We start from the raw sequence: 21,987 nt of genomic DNA, 5'->3' as shown, positions 1-21,987 counted from the left end.
TTAGTGTGGAATAGAGTGAGGCACTTCTCACTGGGGATGAAGCCCCAGGTGTCGTGTAGAGGTGAAGCTTTTATTCCCTTGCATATGTAGGAAATTCTGCTCTCTCTTCTCTCTGAAAATGTAGAGTTTGAAGCACAAGATATAAATTCCCGTTCATGTGTGGTCAGCAATTGTGCTGTACAGGGAAGATATTAATTTTTTACATCTTAGTTTTGGTCTCTCTGAAGGAGATGCACTTCAAGGTAAGTGGGAAATAATGTAGCAATTGCTACAGAAAGCAATATTTCCTTTCCATGTGGCAAGTCTAACAGAATAGATGACGTGAATAATGCAACTTGCTTTCACCAAGGCATCTTAGATACTTTGTAAATAGTTCCATATGCCTGATTCTTTAGGCAGAACAAGCAAAAAACTTTTTTTTTTTTTTTTTTTTTTTTACTTTGCTCTCTGGAAAAACACCTAATTACTAACAGATACGTGATGCAAAAAAAAAGATATTTTATTTCTCTTAGAGACATTGTAATAATTTCCAGACAGTAATAAACCAAGATTTAATTATCCAGCTTTTAAAATTATCTCTTATGAGTAGATGAGAGTAGGAAGATGGCTTCATAGCAAAATGTAGAACTCTAAGAGATGTGAATTGAATGGCAGGGTCTGCTGCAGGCTATCTCTGACCTCAGATAAGTAATTTAATCTCAGTGTTACTCCTGTTTGCCTGTGGAAAACTAGGATAATATCCTCTTTTCATCAGTTCTCCCTTTGTTTTGCTTAGATTGCAATCTATTCAGGTCAAAGATTTAGCCTTATCCTATTTATATGGACCAATTTCACTGAGGGCCCTGGGGCTGGATCTACAGATAATTCTATTTTCTAATAGCGTTATCTGGAAAATATCTACAATTAATCTATGAATCCAGTAAAATCACACTGAATAACAATTCCTCCCAAAATGCTTAAAACTTCTATCAAATTGCAGAGTGGCAATATTATATCTAGATGACTGGAACAACAGCATTAAGCTGCCATGGGAAGGTCCCCAGTGTTGGCACAGTCTGAATATTTTATGCTAAAGTGCTGTTCTTAATCTAAGATGGCTGATATTTACATAATGCCATAAAAGCTTGTAAAGAAGAAAAAGTAAGCTCTGCAGAACTCAGACAGTAGCAATTCCCCTTATTACCAGTTGCAGCAGATCTATTGGGTAAAAAAAAAGGTGCTGAAGATAAGCACCAGTGAAAATGAAGACAGTAAATCTTTCTTTTCCATTAGCTTGTGAGGCAAAACCGAGCAAGAATAAAAACAACTTAAGAACAACATGCAAAATGAAAGTCTGGAGTGACTTGTTTGAATGCTTTAGCTTTCCTCTGTAAAGAGAAGAATTGAAATTGTTACATCTAGAGGCCTTGAGAAAACTAGGAAGTACAGAATCAAGCAATAGTTAATGAAGATGTGAATAACAAAAATATTTCTATAAAGCTGTTCAGAATCAGGTAAATAACATCAAGGATCCAGATTTCTTTGCCTTTGGTGAAGCAGGTCCAAACCTCTGAATTCTGACTGCCCTGCTCATGAGAGCTGCCAGCTCCTCCTTGTGGGCTGAGTCCTTCCCTCACCTGTCAGCATGGCTTTAGTTATCCCTGCTGGGGGCACGGAGGAGCTGGGACAAGGCTACAGAGTCTGTGGCTGAGTGCTCATGTCCAGGTGTTAAGTGACAGCGTTTGAAACTCCTCTGGACTCCCTTGTAGAGAATGGAAAGATGTTTCTAGGGAGCCATCCATGTATCCTGTTTTAGACCTCTGACTCCGGGTTTCTCTTGCCTGATTGGGAAGGATGAATTGTGTCTGAAATAACTTTTGTTCTCCTCTGCAGGATAAGTGTGGCACTAATGCATCCCCAGGGACTAGACCAGCTCCAGGATCTTCTGCTGTGACACAGAGGGCAGCACAAAGTCCATGTCCAGGCTGTGGCTTGGGCTGACACCTGCCTTGACTTTACCAGCTCAGTAATTCTGCCTTTCCTTTTCCTGCAGGGGCATCCCCACCCTGCCACTACTGCCATGGCCTGGGACTCCCTGCCTGTTTGTGGGAAAGGCCAAGGGGGCTCTCAGCTTTGGGGAACAGGGCTGAGTCCTGGACACTGTGAAAGACCGGGTTTATATGGCAAATAAACCTTTATCTCTACTGGAAAGGTTTATGCAGATACATACACAGGGGATGCAGGCTTAGATCTTCATTGCTAGAGTTTTTCAGGAGCCCTACTTCAAATAGTGAAAGAAACGGGATTTAGAAATAAATAAATCAATTAAAAAAAAATAGGAAGAAATCACAGAATATTCTGAGTTGTAAGGAACATACAAGGATCATCAAAGCTGGCTCTGAAGTGAATGGCCCATACAGTGATCAAATCCACAGCCCTGGCTTTATTAGCACCATGCTCTAAACAACTGACCTAATCTCATATAATGATTTATGGATAAATCTCTGCTCTCCCTTCCTTTCAGATGTTGTCTGTTTCCAAGGCAATATACATTAGAATAATGTCTAACCTTAAAATTCTTGCCTTATCAGAGATAGAAGTGAGTGTTGCAGTCTTGCTGCCTTTTGACCACTTGCAAAAACTTCAGTTCCTCTGTGACCTGCTTGCTCAGGAGAGGTCCCAGTAGTGACATGCTGGGCTGGAGGGGGTGTTTCTTAAAACCTTCCCTGCTTTTAACAAGGACTACTGCCTCCTTGCTTGTGTAAGGACATATCTGTGTGGGCAGAGAGAGAGGGGTCTGTGGCAGAGAGAATTTCGAAGTTTCAAACTGCACACTTCACTGAAATGTATAATTCACAGTTGTGAAAATTGCGTACAAATTCTTGTTGCATTGTATTTCTGTGGATGAGCTCTTGCAGTTCTTCACTGAATGTCTTCATTATTTTTCTTAATTAAAAAAACAACAAAAAAGTTTTTTTGTTCTCTCACTTTCCTAGAATTTGCCAATTGTTTGTAATTGGACTTGTCTTACATATCATGTTCCCTGTTTCTTGCTGAATGGAACATGCCTGAAGTGGGACTGTGAACAATTATTGTCTCGGTGTAAGATTTAATGGAAAAACACCCAAATTCTTCATGTGTGGCAATGCTTGTTCCTAATGGATAGCCATTAGGATTTAAAGCTATGGTCCTACAGCTGATGTCCTGCTGCTCCCAGCACCAGTTTAATCATATTAAATACTCTTGATTACCCACAGTGGCTTGGAGAGGCTGTGAAACACAGCATACCTACAAAACTGAGCCTTCTTAAGGAAAATAAACATGTACTTGACTATCACTCTTCAATTTATGTGACAGCTAATATTTTTTCTACTTTGTCTCCTGTTTTTTTCAAGAGCCAGAAACCTCACATTTTTGCCTTAATAGCCTCTAATTAACGCACCTTACATCTCTTCTTTATGTAGTATCTACACATGATCTCTGTTTTTCATGCCAACAACTGAGTTTCTCACTCATGTCATGTATAAACACATGCAGCTCAAATCTCTGGTGTTTTCATCAGCAGCTTATGCTATGCTGTGCCCTTTCCTAATATCCTTAATCTCGGCTTCTGGAAAATAAAATAGTGACCTACTTTATTTTCTGCCTTCAGAGGAAAAACAAAGTGCACGTGGTGGAGCAGCAGCTGCTGTTTCCTGACAGCGAGTGAAGAGCTGTAGTGCCCCTGATTCAGAGCTTTGCTAAACCCATTCCTGTTCTCACATCCTCCTCTCCCTGCTCCCTGTGCGTGGGCACCAGCTGCAGTCTTATCTCCGGTGCTCGGATGCCATCACTCCGGTCTGGACAAACCAGAAGGGATTGTCTCCACATGAGGATGGGTTAATTACAGGGAAAGTGGCCCATGGGCTGCAGTCCCCTCTGTGCAGCCATGACTCCAGCTCACAAAGCTGGAGACATGCCCACAGCTCATGAATGTGTGCTGTGTATCGTGCTCCTGCTCTCTGACCTCTGCCTGTGCCACCAGTTATTTGGAAAACATGGGGAATAGGGACCATGACACTGCTTTCACTTTGCAATATGGGAGGAGGGGGCCTCTTTCACGTGGTTTCCTCCCTTTCTGCAGTGGGTGATGGTGTCAGTGTTGACTCATCACCTGCTTGCTTCACAGACCTCTTCCAGTGTCTCCAGAAGCTCCGGTGCCTCACAAGACTGTCATACAGTGATGAGAGCTAGGCACCAAAATAGAAAATCAATAGTATGCAAGCAGTCTCCTCCCACATGTGCTTTTGAAAATCTCCCCCACAACCTTTTGCATCAACACTAACCAGATTTCACCTATAAATCTGCTGCACTTAATCTCTCTAAGTACGTCTCCAGCACTCGTCTCTCATCCCCAACTTAAGCTCCCTTATTGACAGATGTACACACACACACACACACACACAAACAACTTATTTTTCCTCCTCTCAATCCTCCATTGTTAAAAACCAACACAGGACAACAGCTCTGGCAAGGCTGTGTCCATCCTGTTTGCACTCAAAGTAGTGACCAGTTCAAAATGGGAGGAGGGAGCTTTGCTCTAGACTGGCTTTTGTGGAGTTTCTTGTGAGAGGCAGCCAGTCAACCCCTGATCTCAAATTTGGGGACATCTGTGCCCATCTCCAGGTTTCCTGCAAAGCCACAGCATACTATCTGCACAATTGCACAGTAGTGGCTGGATGTTTCACCCTTGGCTGGCTTTAATGCTCTCTTCAAGTTATTGTTCCAAAACTGCCTGATGCAACATCAAAGCAGCAGCCCAGACAAAGCACATTCAGGCTGGGAGCTCGGGTGGAAAGAGGGAAACTTTGCACAAGAGCAGTCATGCAGGCTGGTTTTACTTTGCATCAGTGGGAGTAAACTGCAGGCAGGAGACCTGCTGGTGGAAGAAATTTTATAGGTGGGAGCCTGGCTAGAGGGAAAATCCAACCCACCTCAGAATGCTTGCTTTTTTCTCTTTTTTTGTACATATTGGTTGGAAGTGTTGGAATATTTGGATCAGAGCAACAGCATGAAGAGTTAACATAGTGTCTGAGATGAATGCATTGGCTTTTTTCATGTAGCAAAAAGAAATGACTAAGCTGAGAATTCTAACAAGAGCTAATCTCCATTTCAGATCTTGTTTAAGAGATTAATTATGGAATATTGTAGACCTAATTAAACAAGAAATCAAGGGCAAATAGGCACAGCTTTACACCAACTAACAGAAATATCAAAATTCTGCTGGAACAGACTGAATTTCTGTACTTGGAAAGCAAGAAACTGCCACAGCCTCTTACTGCTCTCAAGTAGATAAAAACAATAACAGCAAGAAAAAAGGTCTTGACACATTAATTGACAAATTTTATATTGAAGAAACGCTAATGACCTTTTACAAGCACAATTGCAGTAAGTTCTGTAGATACTAGGAGGTATCATTCTAATTATTTTCCACTTGTACAGCATCATAAATTTAAGGAATCTAAATTAATATTAAAACATTATTTCATCATATTACTAATCTGTTGAATAGCTGGAGAAACACAAACCTAATTACTAAAATGATGTGCCTGCATTCTCCCACAAAACTGGTGAAAGGAAAAGTAATGTAAATTGAGAGTCTTGACATTTATCTGTTGTGTCAAGATTTAAGGATTTAAGGAATTTATTTGTAAAAATACCAAAAAACCCCACCCTGGAGGAAGTGAAATCACAAATGTAACTAATTGAGACAAATAATTCCCGGCTGCTCTTGTCAGCTGGCAGCTCTTGGGTTTGAGGGTTCATTTTTTACTGAACCCTTGTGAATCCCTTGTAATCTCTCCAAGTCTTTGCCACTTAGAAAAACTACTAATTCTGTTTTTTGTTTTTGTTTTTTTTTTTAAATGAAATTGTCTGTTGCAGACACCTCAGTTTGACTCTCTGACTTCTACAGTTCCTCGAACCACACATGTCCATTGAATCAATGGTCTGCATAGGCAAGGGAGGGACACAAACCAGTGGATCTCTGTGTGTCACACGTGAGCTGTTTCTTTTCAGAGGGGCTTTCATGCCCTTTTCAGCACCAGAGAGTTCTGGTGTGGCTGCTCTGCAGTGTGGACCTGGTGGTGCTGGTGGCTTCACCATGAGTGTGTGAGCTGGCTCGGGCTGCAGACATGCTGGCTCCTCTCCTTTGAGTGGCACCGGGGCACATCTTGGGATACAGCACTGCAGAGTGGACGTTTTGGCCTCTCCTTTGGCTTTCCAGTCTCTCTGTTTTGTCTGCCTTTCATCAGGCCCAGCAAGAAGTCTAGTCAGACTTCTGTTGCACACCAGCCTGTTCTCCCCTGCCCTTTGTTTGTTACTCCTGGTTTTTCCTTGCTCTTGTTTCTGTTTTTTAACTGGCCCATTTTGGGCACTGTATTTTATCCTCTGCTCCTGGAGGAGGGCCTCAAAAAGCCTTGTCCTCTCCTTTTTTTTTCTTTACTGCCTCAAAGCAATAAAGAACTGAATGTGTGTGCTGCTTTTGAGGACAAGAATAATAGTTAAGAATATGAGGTGTCTGTTTGAAAGTACTGTTGAACACAATGTCTCTCATCTGCATGCATGGGAAGAAAAGAATGAATCACCTGTGTAACATTCAACCTTCGAAGGGTATCAAGGATACTCCAATTCCATGGGGTATATGTTTCCCTCAAGGAATTTTTGAAGGACACAGCTTAGAAATGGCTGGAAATAAGTGATCAGAAACAGAAATCAGATTAAGGGGTTTTGCCTGGGACTGCTTGTGAAGTTCAGCCACTTCCCACACTGCCACATTCCTCTCTTGAGGGTGTTGCCCTTTCACAGTGAGAGGAAGCTAAGTGATGAAGATCTGGAAGGGCCAGAAGATCAGTGACTCTTGAGTTGAACTTGCTCACACCAGTAATGATGCCTTTGTGGTCAGACATGCCAAAAAGGATACCAGCCAGCTGGAATTTGGCTCATGGCAGGCAAACTCAGCAACCTTTCCTGTTTTAGAGAGCTCATATAGTCTCAGTTCATGCAAAAGTAGGTGTATTTCTCAAGTTTATTTCAGTTAGAAAACTACTGTATTGGCCAGATTTGTTTGCTGTGTCCTGGAAAGGACAAAAGAGAAAGACGTGTTGTTTTTTCCTTCCTCTTGTCTCTATGCAACACTGCCTGCAAGTTCAGGGATATTTCATTTCCTTGGTTTTCAGCCATGTATGGAAATGAGTGTGGGGCAAGGGTCTCAGTCACTTCCCACAGGACAAAGTAGCCTGAAGGGTCCTCTCCCCCAGCCATGCAGCAGGTGCCTCCTGTGCCTGCAGAGCAGCAGAGGATGGGCAGCACCTGCAGCCAGGAGGTTCCTGTGTCACCATTTGTGGTGGTTCACTCCTTGTCTGCCCCACCAGGTCCCACCTGGGTCAGTTCTGGTGACACAGCTCCAGAGCAGCCAAGTTTGGGGCTGACTTTCTGTTTCTGCACTCAAGGCTGTTCCTGCCTTCAAATACTGCCTGCTCTGTCAGCCAGTATTGCCTGCACTCCAGCCATGTCTCCAGCTTTGCTTTTCAGCAGCTTGCTTTTCAGTGCAGCTGATACTCTGACACCATCACGGAAATGCCAACACTGGGATCTGCTCCTGGGCATTGCTTCCACACGTGTTAGCCTCTGTGTCAGCTTGTGTTGCAGCAGCCCAAGGTATTTCCCAGCTGAATTGGTCTGTGTTATATGTTAGAAGACAAGGTCTGCATCCTGTATTTTCTATATGGCATGGCCTTAACATTTTTCTGTTCTCATTTCTTGCTGCTTTTTAAACAATTCTCCATTCCTTAGCCCAGCTGCTTTCTCGAGTGTGGGGCTGTGTCCACTCACATAGACCAACCCCAGCATGCACCAGCTCTTTCTGCTTTACAAGATGTCAGGAGAGACTACTGTCCACCCCAGGTTTCAATAAAGTAATGTCCATATTTATGGAAAACAAACAAACAGACAAAAAAATCACAGAATCAGAGCCAAGGAATAAGCTGAGTTGGAAGGGGCCCACAAAGATCATCAAATCCAACTCCTGGCCCTGCATAGCCATTTCTATTTTGATAACTGTGATCCACAATACACTTCGTGTTCCAGAGGAGCCACAGAAGGAGCTTCAAAAGTCTGCAGTTCCCTAGTGCAAAACCTCAAGAAATGTGCTCAAAACCACCAAAACTGTTTCACAAACACCTGAGCTCCCATTTGTCCAGCTGAACAAGGACTAGGGGAAAGTGAAGGTTTGCAATTTTTTTAAAAATCCTGCTAAGAATATTTTTGTCTTGATAGGACTGTAATTCACATATGCTGTAATGCTGGTTACTAATTAAATCATTCTGAGACTTAGAAATGCAGATAAAGCTGGAAGGGATTAAACTGGTAGTTTTAGTATCTTTAGGAAATTCCCAGTTGAAATTTACAGAAAACTGCTTAAATGAGCAGAGGGACAGGAAAAAAAACCTTTTTGAATATTACTGTCTACTGTATGGAGCCTGTATATCTCTAATAGTGATGTCTTTGCACACATTAAGAGAAAAAATGTTGCGATACATGTGAGGTCAGTACTTTCTACAATTCAGTAATATCCAATCTTTTTTATATGTGAGACAAACCTATTCTTCACCCCTGTTACTACAGATAATGTAAATGTGGGGTGAAGATTCAAAATTGATGAGTGTGAGGTGTATCAAACATGGCCCGGGAGCTCCTGGAGGCATTATGTGTAACTTGGGCACATTGTGCCTTACTAGGAAGGATGCACTTGGCATTGCCCTTCATGCTATCTGCAGCTCTCTTCCCATGACTGCTTCCCCAGGACGTGCTCCTCCCCCCTTGGAGAGGTCTGAGGAGCTGGAATTAGAAGATTTCTCTTCTCCTGCAGTCCTCATGAGACCTATGGGAAAGGGAAATCCTCTTCTGGCTCTGTGTGACAGTTCCAACCCCATATTTCCCTGCCTCTGTGTGAGAGTAATCTCGTTGCTGTTCCTCAGATGTCTCCAGACCCAGGGAATGAGAGCAGCAAGGAACTAGGATTTTGGGAATCATCTCCTTACTAGCCCCAGGGCTGGCCCCAGTGCATCCAGCTGCCCTCTCCAGCATCCTCACACATAAACCTGGAGCCTCACGACTCTGCTTGGTCTTTGGCTCAGGTTTTGCAGAGTCTGGCTGAGGTCTGAGTTAAGTCAGCTGCTATTCTTGCATTACAACTTTGATTTTTGGTACTTTAATTTAGCTGTGCATTAAGATGCTTAAATGCAAATGTAGGCACTCAGGCTTTGGTTTATACACTGTCTAGATCTATCCTTCTCACTTGGAAATGTGTTCATGTAAATTACTGGCAAGTGCAGCTTTCTATATCTCTGATAGCACTGCCTTACACAACCAGGGTTCTGCTTGATCCTGGTGTTACAGTTGTGGTATAAAAATAACTACACTTTGGAGCCCTGCCTCTGTAATTTAGCCTGGTAGTCTGATTGTCCAGCTAAGGCTTATAGCAGGAAACCCTCAATAAAGAGCAATACACTGGACAGAGAATTGTAATGGCATGTTGTAGTACTCTCTCTTTCATAGAAAGAGAGAGAAAAACATGTCACCAGTGTGAAATGAAGGTGGATAAAAGTGTTTGATTATTGTTCCCTGCCATTTTAGGAGTGTCTTGTGTCATTCTTGTTCTTTTCAATTCTTAAGCGTAAAAGTAACACAACCAACTATGCACAAACACTGTATTACAACATACTAATTTATCACCTGATGCTACTTATAATTTTCAAGGACCTTTTGAGAATACTATAATCTCCTAACTGCTAGCAGGTTAATGTATTTCCTTTGTGGAAATGACTTTTCACTTTTGATGTCAAGAGAAACTTTTCTGAAAATCTTTCTCCTTAGCTAGAAGCAAATTGTTTGCAATGCTTAAATATAATTGAGCGTCCATAAAGCTCAGTGTGTAAAAAAGAAAGACTCTTATTGATACTATAAATGATTAATAGAAAAGCATCATTCTCTTTGAATGTTCAACCATTTTTGAAGTGCAAAAGGCAAGTCAGATGCTGGAGTCACACCAAATTTACATGGGGCTCTGTGCTACTGTGATCCATTCACTACTATTACTATTATTATTATTATTATTATTATTATTATTATTATTATTATTATATATGCCTTCTTATCACTAAGTGCTTTCCAATTGTTTAGTAAGGGAGCTGATTGGTGTTGTTTGGTCTTTTCCTTACCCTTTCCCTTTTACTGGTGCGGCTGAGTATTTTGGTAGGGTTGGCTTTCTTTAGGATACACAAACTATTTATATTGGCAAGAACAGAGAAAGTGTACCTTGTCTTTGGGCCTGAGAGGGGAAAGGCTGAATGTGTCCAGTCCATTCCCAGTGCAAATGGACAGTGATTTCCAAGGACACCGAGTTGAGCCCTTTCTGAGAGCTGCATTTGGGTCAGCATAGTTAAGTTTTCACACGCCCCTAACAATTAAGCAGCTCAAACCCTGCTGCCTCTGGGAGATAGCATCCCACCTCTGCAGCTAAAATCTTCCCAGAGAACCCAAGAAGCACAGTTTTAAGCCGATTCACAACAGCTTTAATTAAACCTCAGTTAAACTGGTTCACATTTAAATATCCAGGAGCTACATGCACTATCCACACTTAATTACTGTAGCACAGCCTAATGCCCTCTTCTGTGCCCATGGGGGCTGCTGGGGAGGACTGCGGGGTGCAGAGCTCTGCTGAGCTGCTCCAGCCCCACTCCCAGCATCACTTACCCACCACTCCCGAGCCCTCTCTGCCCTCTCCCCACACCCTGGTGCGCCTGGTGGCCACGGGCGAGCAGCTGCCGAGCGTAGGGAAGGCGGGCGGGGAGCCCAGGGCCACCCCAGCAGCCACTGCCCTGCTGCTGAGCAGGAGCTGCTTGGATGCTCACAGGAGGATGGAGGCTGGTGGTGCCCGGCACTGCCTGCAGACATATGGCTGCTCCAGGGGCTTCCTGGCACAGCCCCCAGCAAATCCTCTTAGTTCAGCTTCACCCTTTTTCTTGCCTCTTTGATGTCCATCTTGCCTCGGTCCCTGCTCCAGTCCCAATTCCCACTGCAAGCTCTCATGGACAGACTGTGGTTGTGCCCCCCACGCTCTCATGGCCCGACCACAGCTCAAGGATGGGACACTGGGGTTGTATCTGCTCTCTGCACAGGGTTCTGTCTGGTAGTGGGACTCCATGCACAAAATAGCCTGCATTCATGCCACTAAACCATCTCCCCCCTCAGACCCAGTGGCTGTATCCAAATTACCTTGGCTGCTGCTCCAGTAGCTGTCATAGGCACCTAACGGAGGTGCACAAGCCCAATGAGAGCAAAAGGTGTATTCTGTGATGAGGGGCACTGCCTGGCAGCAGAGACCAGGAACGAAGAACTTAAATTTCCTGCTGATTCTCTGCTTTGATACCTTGCTATGTTATCTGTTTGTCTCCCTGTGTCGCAGGCAGGCACTAAACACAAACCTATTTTCCTAAAGCTGTCACAAGAATTCTTGTTGAAAATTAGATCAAGAAAGTGAAAAGCAGTAATTAAAATGTTCTTATATAGAGTGGAAGTAGGTAGAAAGTGTTATGTATCAGGAAGGGTGTGTTCACATTAGCAATGCCACTGCAATTTATTCTGCTCCTCAAAATCTAGGTAAGAAAACAAAAATGCCTGCTGATGTCTTTTTCAGTTTTGAAACAGCATAATAAAAAAACATCTGCTAAAGCTAATGACTGCATTTGCATAGATTACATGTGACAATCCAGCACACAACAGGGTGTCCTGCCATGCAGACAACAAGCTACAAGGGTGATGCACTTCTTTGGCATTTGTTGCCATAAGTCAGCTACACTTCTACAATAATAGCGTCAGCTACTTTCCAGGAGGGCTTTGGCTAACAGTGCCAGACAAAATTACTGGCTCCCTCTTGCTTTCCAAGATGAAAGGTGTAGGGCTCTCTCCTGCCAAGTGTAGAGGAGCAGTGGAGGAGGGGAAACAGCTTTCACGGAGGTTTCAGCAGAACTCCTTGGCTCTGGAGTGGTGGGGGAAGCCCAGCTGTGCTGGGGGCGGAGGGATGCTGAGCCCTGGTGGCCAGCAGCAGGGACACGGGGCTGGCCACAGACAGCACGGGGAGGGTGCACAGCCCTGCCACCAGCCAGGCTGAGGGAGAGCCTGCCATGGGGCAGCGTGGCTGGATGCCATCAAGAGTTGGAGGGGAAAAAAATGGCTCCTTTGTGTTTTCAGCACAGTGGTTGAGTTTTATGGCATCGCTTTGTTATTCTTGCAGCATTGGCCATGAACAAATAAAAGACGACAATTTATACCCTTAGGCAAACTGGCTCTGATACCGTGCTATATTCCTTTTTGCTTTGCTTAATTGGGCTAACAGAAAAAGACAACAGCTGCAATGGTGGGAAGGAAAAATGCCTTTGCTTGTCCTGGTTTTGACAGCAATCAGCCTGACAAGGGATTATCAATTGATCTAAGTGTTAGTGAAGGATGCAGATTGTTGTCTGTTTATTGCCTTTACTATTTCATAGATGCAATTACAGATCAAAAAACTAATACCAAGAGTTACTTTGAGAGAGAGAGAAAACTGTTAGGCATGTTTAAGACCAGCATGAAAAGGAGAGGAAACTCTCTGAAAAAAAATGTTCTGGGACTTCTGTGTGTTTAGATACGCACATATCTATGCGTGCACATGTATGTTATGAAGCAAGAAAGTCAAAACAGAGACAGGCCATAGTCATGTGTTTTTAAAAAAAAATCAGGTCATTTTCTCTAGTTTGTTTCTTCCAAGTTTGCAGATCTAACAGCCACAGGATGCTTCCTTCTGTCCTGGTAATCCATGAGTTCAGGCAAGGCTCTGTGACCACCTGTCACCCTATTTTTTGTGAATCTTCATGGAAAAACTCCACAAAAATGAGTGGATGATCTTGACTGTCCCATTTGATAGAAATAACACCTTTTGGATTGGTGCATAATTTTCCCATTGGGTTTTGCTGGAAGCAGGAGATGATATGCCCTGGCCAGGAATCAAGAGAAATGGGCTTTTCCCAATCAGCCAGAGACACTGGGCAAACTGGTGCTGCTGGTTTCCAGTTTACTTGCCCCAGCCCTGATCCAGGACTGTGGAGTTTGGTGGGAGTTTTGCAGTTACCATCCTTGGTAGATGGTGAATCCAGCTACTGTGTGTGGAAACACCACCGAGGAGAGACTTTCATGTTCCAAGAGGCTGGTGGATTCTTGCTCTGCCTTCCAGGTACCCTACCATCCAACTCAGAGGGCCTAATCCTAGGTTTCTTACAGGGTCCTTGTTCAAACGGTGCTTCTGTGGAAACCTGTTTTGTCCAAACAAAAATAAGAGTAGGAGTGGAAGTCCCAGTGATTATTCCTCTTGGTACTAATCTATTCTTAAACTTCACTGTACTCCTTAGATATTTCAGTAAAACTGTCATAAATCAACACCCACTGCTTCGTTTTTCTTAGTGGTGGAAAAAAAAAGCAAAAAGAGACAACTGCAAAGCTGTCCTTTAGCTGACATTCAGTTAGGATTGATCGAGTGATCTGCTGTCAAAGTCACAGCACTTGTCAAAAATAGCCCCGTGGAAAAAAACCTCTGGTGTTATTTGTGTTGTGTATCCCACAACGCTCCTTGGTGGGAGCAGAGCAGAGACTGGCTCCAAAACGGGATCAGTGGAAGTTCTGTGTGTGAAATCATTCGTGTGCTGCTCCACTATCCATCAGCATTCCTGCCACTGCCTCCAGATAACAAGCTCACCCATGAGCATCAAGGCGGAGTTTCTAGAAAAAACAAGAGGGGTCAGATTTCTTTAGAAACCCTGGCAGCTCTGAGGGACCGACACAACCACAGTCCAGGCTGCACCAAGCCTTTCTCGTGGTGTAATCTTGACCTGAGTCCCAGTCCTGCAAACTCATGTCCATCTTAGTAGCTCCTCCAGTGCAAGGAGAAGGCGCTGCCATGCACATATACACTGAGCTATGCACATGCTTGCTTTAGACATGATGGAAAATGTTTTATTTCTGTGTAACAATGTTTTTCCCAAACAGAAAATCTGAAAACTGGAAAACGTTGGTTGATATTTTTGTGAAAGTGAGGAAATAACTAAAACACCACAAATATCAAAACATTTAGAGGTGGCTGGTTTGAGCAAACTTAGGTGTTTTTCTCTGGACATTTAACTCAAGCTCAGAGTTCTTAGAATAAGATTTACCCCATCCACTCATCAGCTGTGTCAAATAAACTGCACCCTAAGAACACCTGCCTTTTGCCACATTAAAGAGAGATTTAAGCTAACTAGCTGACATGCAGGTCTTTACTCTGCAGCTTGTTAAAGCATGAGGAGATAAAACCTACTTTTGGTTTGAGACAGATGAAAGACAATGGTTCCTACAGGCCTGCAAGGCACAGATTAGTTTTGTGTGGCATCTTATAGCCAACCATTTTGTAAGCTGTTGAGGCATACCTGTATCAAATACAGAACACATAGTGTGTATCTGCATGCAGGAGCAGTTGCAGTTTTGGGGCTCCTAAAAAAATCCTGACAGTGAATTTTATTGTTAGCTTTGAAAATCTGTCATAATAGAAATCACAGTTCTTTCTCTCCTTTCCCACCATGTCCCAAGACACAGATTTGGTCCCAAGGCTTTTCAGTAATTGCCTTGCAGCCTGTGTATTTCACACGTGCTCAGGTGTCTTTCTCCTCTTTCACATTTGGCCTGGGAGTCCTTTCATCTGAGCCCAGACTTCCACATTTTACCACGGTGTTGGCACCCAACTGCTGCAACCCATGTTCAGCCCAGGGCCTGGTTGCTTTATACAAAGTGAAATGAGGGGAGAGGAGGAAAGTGAGACAGACTCCTGAAATCAAACTAATAGTGAATCTATCAATAATTGTAATGGAAGGACTTTTTAAAAATTTATCTGTGTCAGCTGAGTCTTACAAAAGCATTGTCAGCAAATTGGCTAAGTATTTATTATTTAAAAAAAAAAAAAATCACATCTATCTGGGTATCCTATTTAGGGAGGCTGAATCTTTAATTAAGGTCCCAATTCTGACTTACACCTACTGACACTAATCAGAAGTATTTCTGCTGAAGTTAATAGAAAGGTCAGAGATAGCACAAAGGTAACTAAAAACCTCAGGAACCTCCCCAATGTGATTAAAGTTTTCTAAATGCTTACCTCTAATAAAAGTGTCTCAGCAGAACTGTTCTCCAAAAATCATGCTCAGCTGCACCTCAGTTGCTTGAAAAACATATTCTGACCTAGTATTCCCCATGGTCCCCCTAATCTGCTTACATTCCTGTTTGGGCTTTTAATTAAAGATAATGGGCAAGACCCATCCCTACTGTGGTACTATTGTCTGTCGGGTCTGCTGAGTCTGCATAGCCAAGATTTTATTTTCATTTATTTTTGAGGTAGAAAAACTTAACTAGCAGAAGTAAAAATAAAGTTTAAGTTTTAATTATATCTCAGATACTGCTAAAATCTGAAGAAAAATGGCAGCATGTCCATCTAAAAAAACCCACTCATATTTATGCAATTTTTTTTAACCTTCCTCTTTTCAGTTCAGTATGTGGAAGAAAATGAACTCTAAATATTTCCAGTAATTACAGTGCAAGTAAATCTGGGATTGGACTGGGTTAATTCTTAGAGGTTCTAGCTATACTGTTCCATCAGGATTAAAAGGTTTTGGGTTTTTAATGCAGAGGGCTAGGGCACTAACATATTATTAATTAGAAGTAAATCTGTCCCTTGCGGGACCTACATGTGCTGCCTTAATTTTTAATTTGTGTTTAGCTTTAAGACAAACGATGAATATTTCCCCTCTTTCAGTTTCTCAGTGTTTTCTTATTTCACTGTAATCCCTTTGTTTTGCACTGGGAAGAACAGTTGGATAACACAGAGATAGCATGCAGAGAATTGATTTTTTTCAATCTGTTGACTGAACTGAAAAACATTCAATAAATTTCTTTGGGGTTAGATCACATTTTGTTTCATTTTGGGAGGGTTACTATTATTTTCCTATTTTTCTCTTTAAAACAGCAAAATATTAGCCATTTATACAGAAAGGTTGTTTTGATAACAAAAACTCTATGAAAATCTTGGATGAGCTACTGTATCCTCCTCCTTTCTCTGTTCAGATGGTTTACTTGATTTCAGAAACCCCGTGATTGGTTTGTTCAACCTGAACATCCATTTCTTGCTGAACTCTTCTTTCTCTCTGAAGTTGCACCCAGAAGGAATATTTGGGCTGAGGGACAGTAATAAAAGAAAACCTCACAGTGGCCACAGGATTCCTTTCACGTGCAGAGAAGTTGTTGGCCTTGGACGTTACCAGTGAGGACAAGTATTCCTTTTCATTGAAGTCCACCCTAGGAGATCTCAGGTCTAACACACAGGCTCATGAAATGAGACTTCTTCCCGTTTTGGCTAGATTGGGCCAGTGTTTAAACACGTGAAAAGTTAGTGGCTGTTTTCTTCTTTCTTCCACATTTATGCTGTGGAAGGGCATGGTTGTTACCTGTTCAAGATTCTGTACCCTGGCTCTTGTTTGGTGTGGTTTCTTGGAGATTTAGAGGACGTTCTGGTTTACTTAAATTACACAGCTTTGCAGCAGGCATTTTCAAATTCTATACATTTGTGAAGTTTAGATGTAATTTTCTGAAAATAGAGTCCAGGTGTCTATTTTGAGAAACAGGTCTTGTTCTGCTCACTGAACACTTCCCAGTACTGCAGCTCTTCAGCCAGTAAGACACAGTAATGACAGTTAATTATCTCCCTGGAGACTGGAGATGTACTGTAAAGGGACATGCACATCTCCTAGTCATGATGACCTTTGCTATCTGTACATTGCACTGATACCAGATTTTGCTGGTGACAGTGTTATTCAGGCATTTTCTGGAGAGCCTATGTGGAGGTGACAGTCTGATAGAGTTTCCTCACTTTATCTCTCATCTTCTACGGGCCACTCTTTTGTCTTCCTTCCATGTATTGCATTTTTTAGATTACCTTAGGAACTTTTTCCCTGACATGTCCCCAGATTTGAGCTGCTTGTGAGCAAAAGTCAGCCAGGCTCTAGCCATGCTGAACTGCACACCTCTGGTCTTTATGTCTCTGCAGCTGAGGAAAGTTTGGTTTGAGGAAAGGATATGGAAAACTATCTGGCCTGGGAAAAGGGAGGTAGGAGTAACAAAGCAAATGGTCCCAAAGAGGTGTTAGCTGCTGCTGAATGGGCTGGAGAGGGAGGAAGGAAATATGTGGTAATTAGAGGATATTGATCCATTGGGAGACAAATGCAAACAAGTGGAAAATGTTAGAAGCCCAGACACTTCTCCCCTTTACCTGTATAAGCAGCCAGTTGCCACTGATATGTGTTACAGCAAGAATGCTTACATGGAAAATAAGAGGGATTCATTAATTCTCTATCCATTTTTCTGATTTTTTCCTGGTTTTAACTGTTCTCTTTTTCTAGTCCCAGTGGCTCCCTAAGCAGATTCTAAGGTATCAGTAGAGATCTGACACTACTTATGTCTCTCTTAATGAGCCCATTGATTAAGTAATCCAGCAAACAGCATCTCTCCCATTTCCTGGTACTGTAATACACTGAAGAGTTTGACTGTGCAGTAGCACACCTCATCATGTAAAAAGAAACTGTATTCAAAGTAACTTTTCTGGTAGTGGGCCTGTTTTCCCTATGGACATGTTATTGCTCTGGGCCTCCCTTCACTCATCCTTAAATTCTAGATCCTGGCAAGGTAATTGTCTATTGCTTTCTAAAAGCTTGCTGACTTTCTCCCATTACCAGCTGGGGCCTAGATGCAGGCATTGTGCCAGCCAAAGTCTTGCAATTCACGTTCTGTGATTTAGATTCACTGCTTATCACTAAGAGGATCTACAAGTTTTAAATTGATGTAGCATCTTTGAGCCCCATGAATTATATATGCGTATATACCATTAACAGTGGCACTCAATGGTCTTCAAGGTCTTTTCTGACCTGAACAATTCTATGAGCCTACAGTATATGTGATGGGTGAAATACAACCATAGAGAATGCTAACCAAAAAAATGGTAAAGAAATTCAGCAAAAACCAGGCAGTTTTCTGTCAGTTTTCTGGCTTAAAACTGAGCATGTCCTGCTTATGTTGGGAGGCCTGCTCCTGACTCTCTGGAGCCACTGAAGCTGGACAGGAATGAAGCATGAAGCGAAAAACTCCTGCAGAGATGTTCAAACGCTCTGTCCTGTCACTCTGTGCCCACTGCTCCCATTCAGCACGTGAGGCAGCCGTGAAATACCAAAAACTGGGGCTTCTGTCAAAATGAGGTACAAGATGGCTTGCTACCTGTCACTCCCATCACTTACTCATACATGATGAAACCTAGGATGTTATTCAGTATTCATTCTGTGCCACAGACTGCAGTCTTTGTGGCAAGTGAGGGCATCTGCCTGGTGCAATGACGGGGGAGAAAGCAGGGTGAGGCTCTGCAGCTGGTTTGTAATTACCACCCATCCTGCTGTTCCACCTGATGGCTCCAGCTGCAGGGGTGTCCCTGCGGCTCTGCTGCTCCATAGGGATTGAGCCTGGGGCAGGACGGTGGCGCCTGTGGGTCACTGGACAAGGCACCATGGTCACAAATGAGCAAAGCCCTGGCTTCCTGAGGATCACAGCACAGATCAGTGGTGGAGCCAAGGGTGAGAGCCGGACCAGCAGTCTGTGACAGTAACCTATAATAAGCAGCCCAAAATAGCTTTAGGGTATGTCCAGGAAACAAGGAGAGGACAGTCTTCACTACCAAGTCCTTAATCGCTATTAAAAAATGTACACGTACAGATGCTACTTTTTTTATATTACCCTTTCTTGAATAATTTTTAATACAGTGTTTCTTGTCTGGTTTTCTTCAATCACACTCAACCTAAACATGAAGAAAAAAATCCACCTTGGAGAGCAAACCCTCTTTGATATCCCCTTCAGCTAGAATAAAACCTGCTGGTGTGGCCGTGCCATGCAGCTCAGCATGGGAGCTCTTCCGCCAGATCAGATGCCCCTCGGGCTAAGCCAGGTCGGGGGAATGCAGCAGGAGCAGCTCTCCCATCAACAGTGGCTCAGCTGCCCCTCGTCTGCATGTCATCAAGAGCTCCCTGCTGGCTCCCAGTCTCTCTGTGCTTTTAAATTAGAGCTCCTCATTTGTTTTCGCTTTGCAAGGTGTCTGCCAGTCGTTCTTCCCCCTTGCTAAGCATGCAGAGTTATGACATTTTTCACTGTCAGAAGCAGTCTTCCATTTCAGACCTACAGAGATGAAGGGAAGCCATCAAGAAATCCCTGCCATAATTCAGGGGACTGAAAAACATGTCATAAGTTCATGATGAATTCATAGATGTCTTCAGGTTAAAACAAAAGGATAAAAGAAAAAAAAAGGGACTATTTCATTTGTCACTTTCAGAATTCAGTGCTTTACTATTTCCGTTTTGGAATGACTATCCATTTCCAGAGGTATTTCAAAATTATTTAAATGATGTTTTTTAAAGTACAAAAAGTATCAAAACCAAATTTATAGAAAAAAAATCAATTTGTCAAAACATTTCCCAAGTACTAATTTCAGGTTGACTTCAAATTGCTTTCCTCCATTAAGAGTTGGGTTTTAAGATGGCTGATAAACAAGCTGAAAGTCCAATCTTTCTGTCATAGCCACAAATATTGACACAAAAAGAAAGAAGATACAAAAAGTTGTCTGTTCCATACAGCTTTGGAGCATTAAGTCTCCTCTCTTCTGCCTTTGGTATCTCTGAGTCTCCTTCCATTGCACCCAGTGCTCGTAAGAAGAACTGGTGAAATACAGAGGATTGGTGAAATGTAGCAAAGCACCAGGATGAAAGTGCAAAAACTGGGAATTTCAGTCATGTGGCCAAGGCTTACTTGTTAGCATTTTTATCCATTTTTTTCCCAAGATACATGATCAGGGCTTGCTCTTTCAAATTTCAAAAGCATGCCTGGCTCTTTGTATTTGCATTTTCTCAAGAGCTTTTGTTATTCTCTCTTTTATCAAGTTACCTTCATCTGTGTAAAGAGCAGAAATATGACCAAGTAATGAGGAAACTCATGACATGGTACAACTTATGGAGGTACAGTCAAGGTGAGGAACCTGCACCTCTGGGTCAAGATTTTGGTCTGCCTCCTGTATCTGTGGCTTCTGGGTGCTGGGCACGTTTACAAACTGTACTCTGTAAAATGTAACTCATTCCTCCTCCTCCAACCAATATCTTGGCTTTTGCCTCATCTGTCCTTTCCTCTGTCTCTGGCAGAAGGCAGAAGAGACCTGTAAGTTGAATGATGTGCTCACTCGTATTGCTCTTATTGAACACTTCTAATTCTGAATGCAAATGGCACTTTTATACATGAACAGGACTAAATTCACTGGATAAATTATTCACAACAGATAATTCAACCTGCTCTCATGGGAGAGTGCGATGAATGTCTGATGATGTTAAAAAAACACCCAAACCCACAACTAATTCTTCCAGCCAGTGAAGTCAATGGCAAAGCCTTTTACTGACTTCAAAGGGAGCTCCGTACCAGTGGGCCCACACACGACTTCTCTTTAGTGGTACTCACTTGTATTTATAGCTTAAACCCAGACAAGTGCCTCTGTTTTGAGGAGCCCAGACTAGTGCTGTATGGCACATCTGGGCTGCGAGGGCACAGGCAGTATTGCAGCTCTGGGTGAAAGCAGGTCTGCTCTGCTGCACTGCTGCAGAGCTCTGCCCCAAGCTCTGCACCCAAGCTCTGGGAAATCACCCACCTGTGAGTTTAGCTAGTCTGGAGCTTAGGGCCACTTATTTTGGCCAGGGTTATCTAGTTTAGAGAAAATGAGACTGAGCGATGACATCTGTTATCTGCAGCATCCTGAGAAGGGGAAAGGGAGGTGTTGAGCTCTTTTCCCTGGTATCCAGTGACAGGATGCATGGGAATGATTCAAAGCTGCACCGGGGGAGGTTCAGACTGGACATTAGGAAGCATTTCTTTACTGAGAGGGTGGAAAACAGACTTTCTAAAGAGGTGGTTGATGCCCCAAGTCTGTCAGTGTTTAAGAGGCATTTGGACAATACCCCTAATAACGTTCTTTAAGCTGTTAGGTCAGGCAGTTGGGCCGGATGATCGCTGTAGGTTCCTCCCAACTGCTCTGTTCTGCTCTCTTCTATTCTGTTCTATTCTCACCTGGGATAGATTTGCAGCCAGTTAGGAATTTCGTGGTCAGGGTGACATCAGCCGCCCTGATGCGACTGGACGGCTGGCCATCATCCGGGTGGCAATTCGACATGGACAGGATTTGGGTGCCATGGTTGTGCACAGTGGATGCAGGGGCTGGGGAAAGGTTTGTGTGGGGGCTGCCACCGTGCTCCTCCTCCATGGCAGGGGAGGCGACTGGGGAGAAGGCTGGGCTGTGCCCCAGCTTGTACCACTGCTCCCCTCTGGTCGGCAGTGGGCACGTGTGGCCCTGGGCACTGCGGAGAAAGAGGGACGCGGGGACGGTGGGAGTCGTCCTGGTGAGATGGGAGATGGGAATTCTCCCCCAAGGAGAGGGGAGAGAATTTAACATCCTTTTTTCTTCTGCCCCCGGGAGTATTTACGTACCGGGTTCGGTCCGTATGTCCCATTTTCCCAGACGTCTGTCCCTGCCGTGTGGTGCACTGGCAGCTGCAGACCGCCACCACCCCCAGCGACCCCGGGCCCCGCTTTCTGTCGGTGCTGCGAGCGCTTCGCCGCATCCCCCAGCCCACGCGATGCCCGCGGTCCGTAGCGCGCTGCGACCGGGTGCCGGCAGGACACGGCGGCGACGCAAAAACGCTCTCACGAATAAAAGCCGGGCTCTGCCCGCCGGGGCGCGGCGCCCTCCCGGGGCACCCGAGAGCCCGGCCGTGCGTGGGCGAGGCGGCGCGG

The 21,987-nt window shown here is 43.7% G+C and overlaps 1 long non-coding RNA gene across 1 annotated transcript; it reads right to left on the bottom strand.

The window, feature by feature from the left end:
- Positions 1-12,515: 12,515 nt before the first annotated feature.
- Positions 12,516-21,813, bottom strand: LOC148224772 (uncharacterized). Its single transcript, XR_015801394.1, has 2 exons — positions 21,682-21,813; positions 12,516-13,830 (listed from the first exon to the last, which is right to left on the bottom strand). It is a non-coding gene; the product is annotated as an uncharacterized LOC148224772 (long non-coding RNA).
- Positions 21,814-21,987: the final 174 nt, after the last annotated feature.

This window comes from Sturnus vulgaris, chromosome 2, assembly GCF_052056855.1.
Source record: "Sturnus vulgaris isolate bStuVul1 chromosome 2, bStuVul1.hap1, whole genome shotgun sequence".
In the NCBI taxonomy this organism is placed as follows: domain Eukaryota; kingdom Metazoa; phylum Chordata; class Aves; order Passeriformes; family Sturnidae; genus Sturnus; species Sturnus vulgaris.
This window is presented reverse-complemented; position numbering and strand designations above follow the sequence as displayed.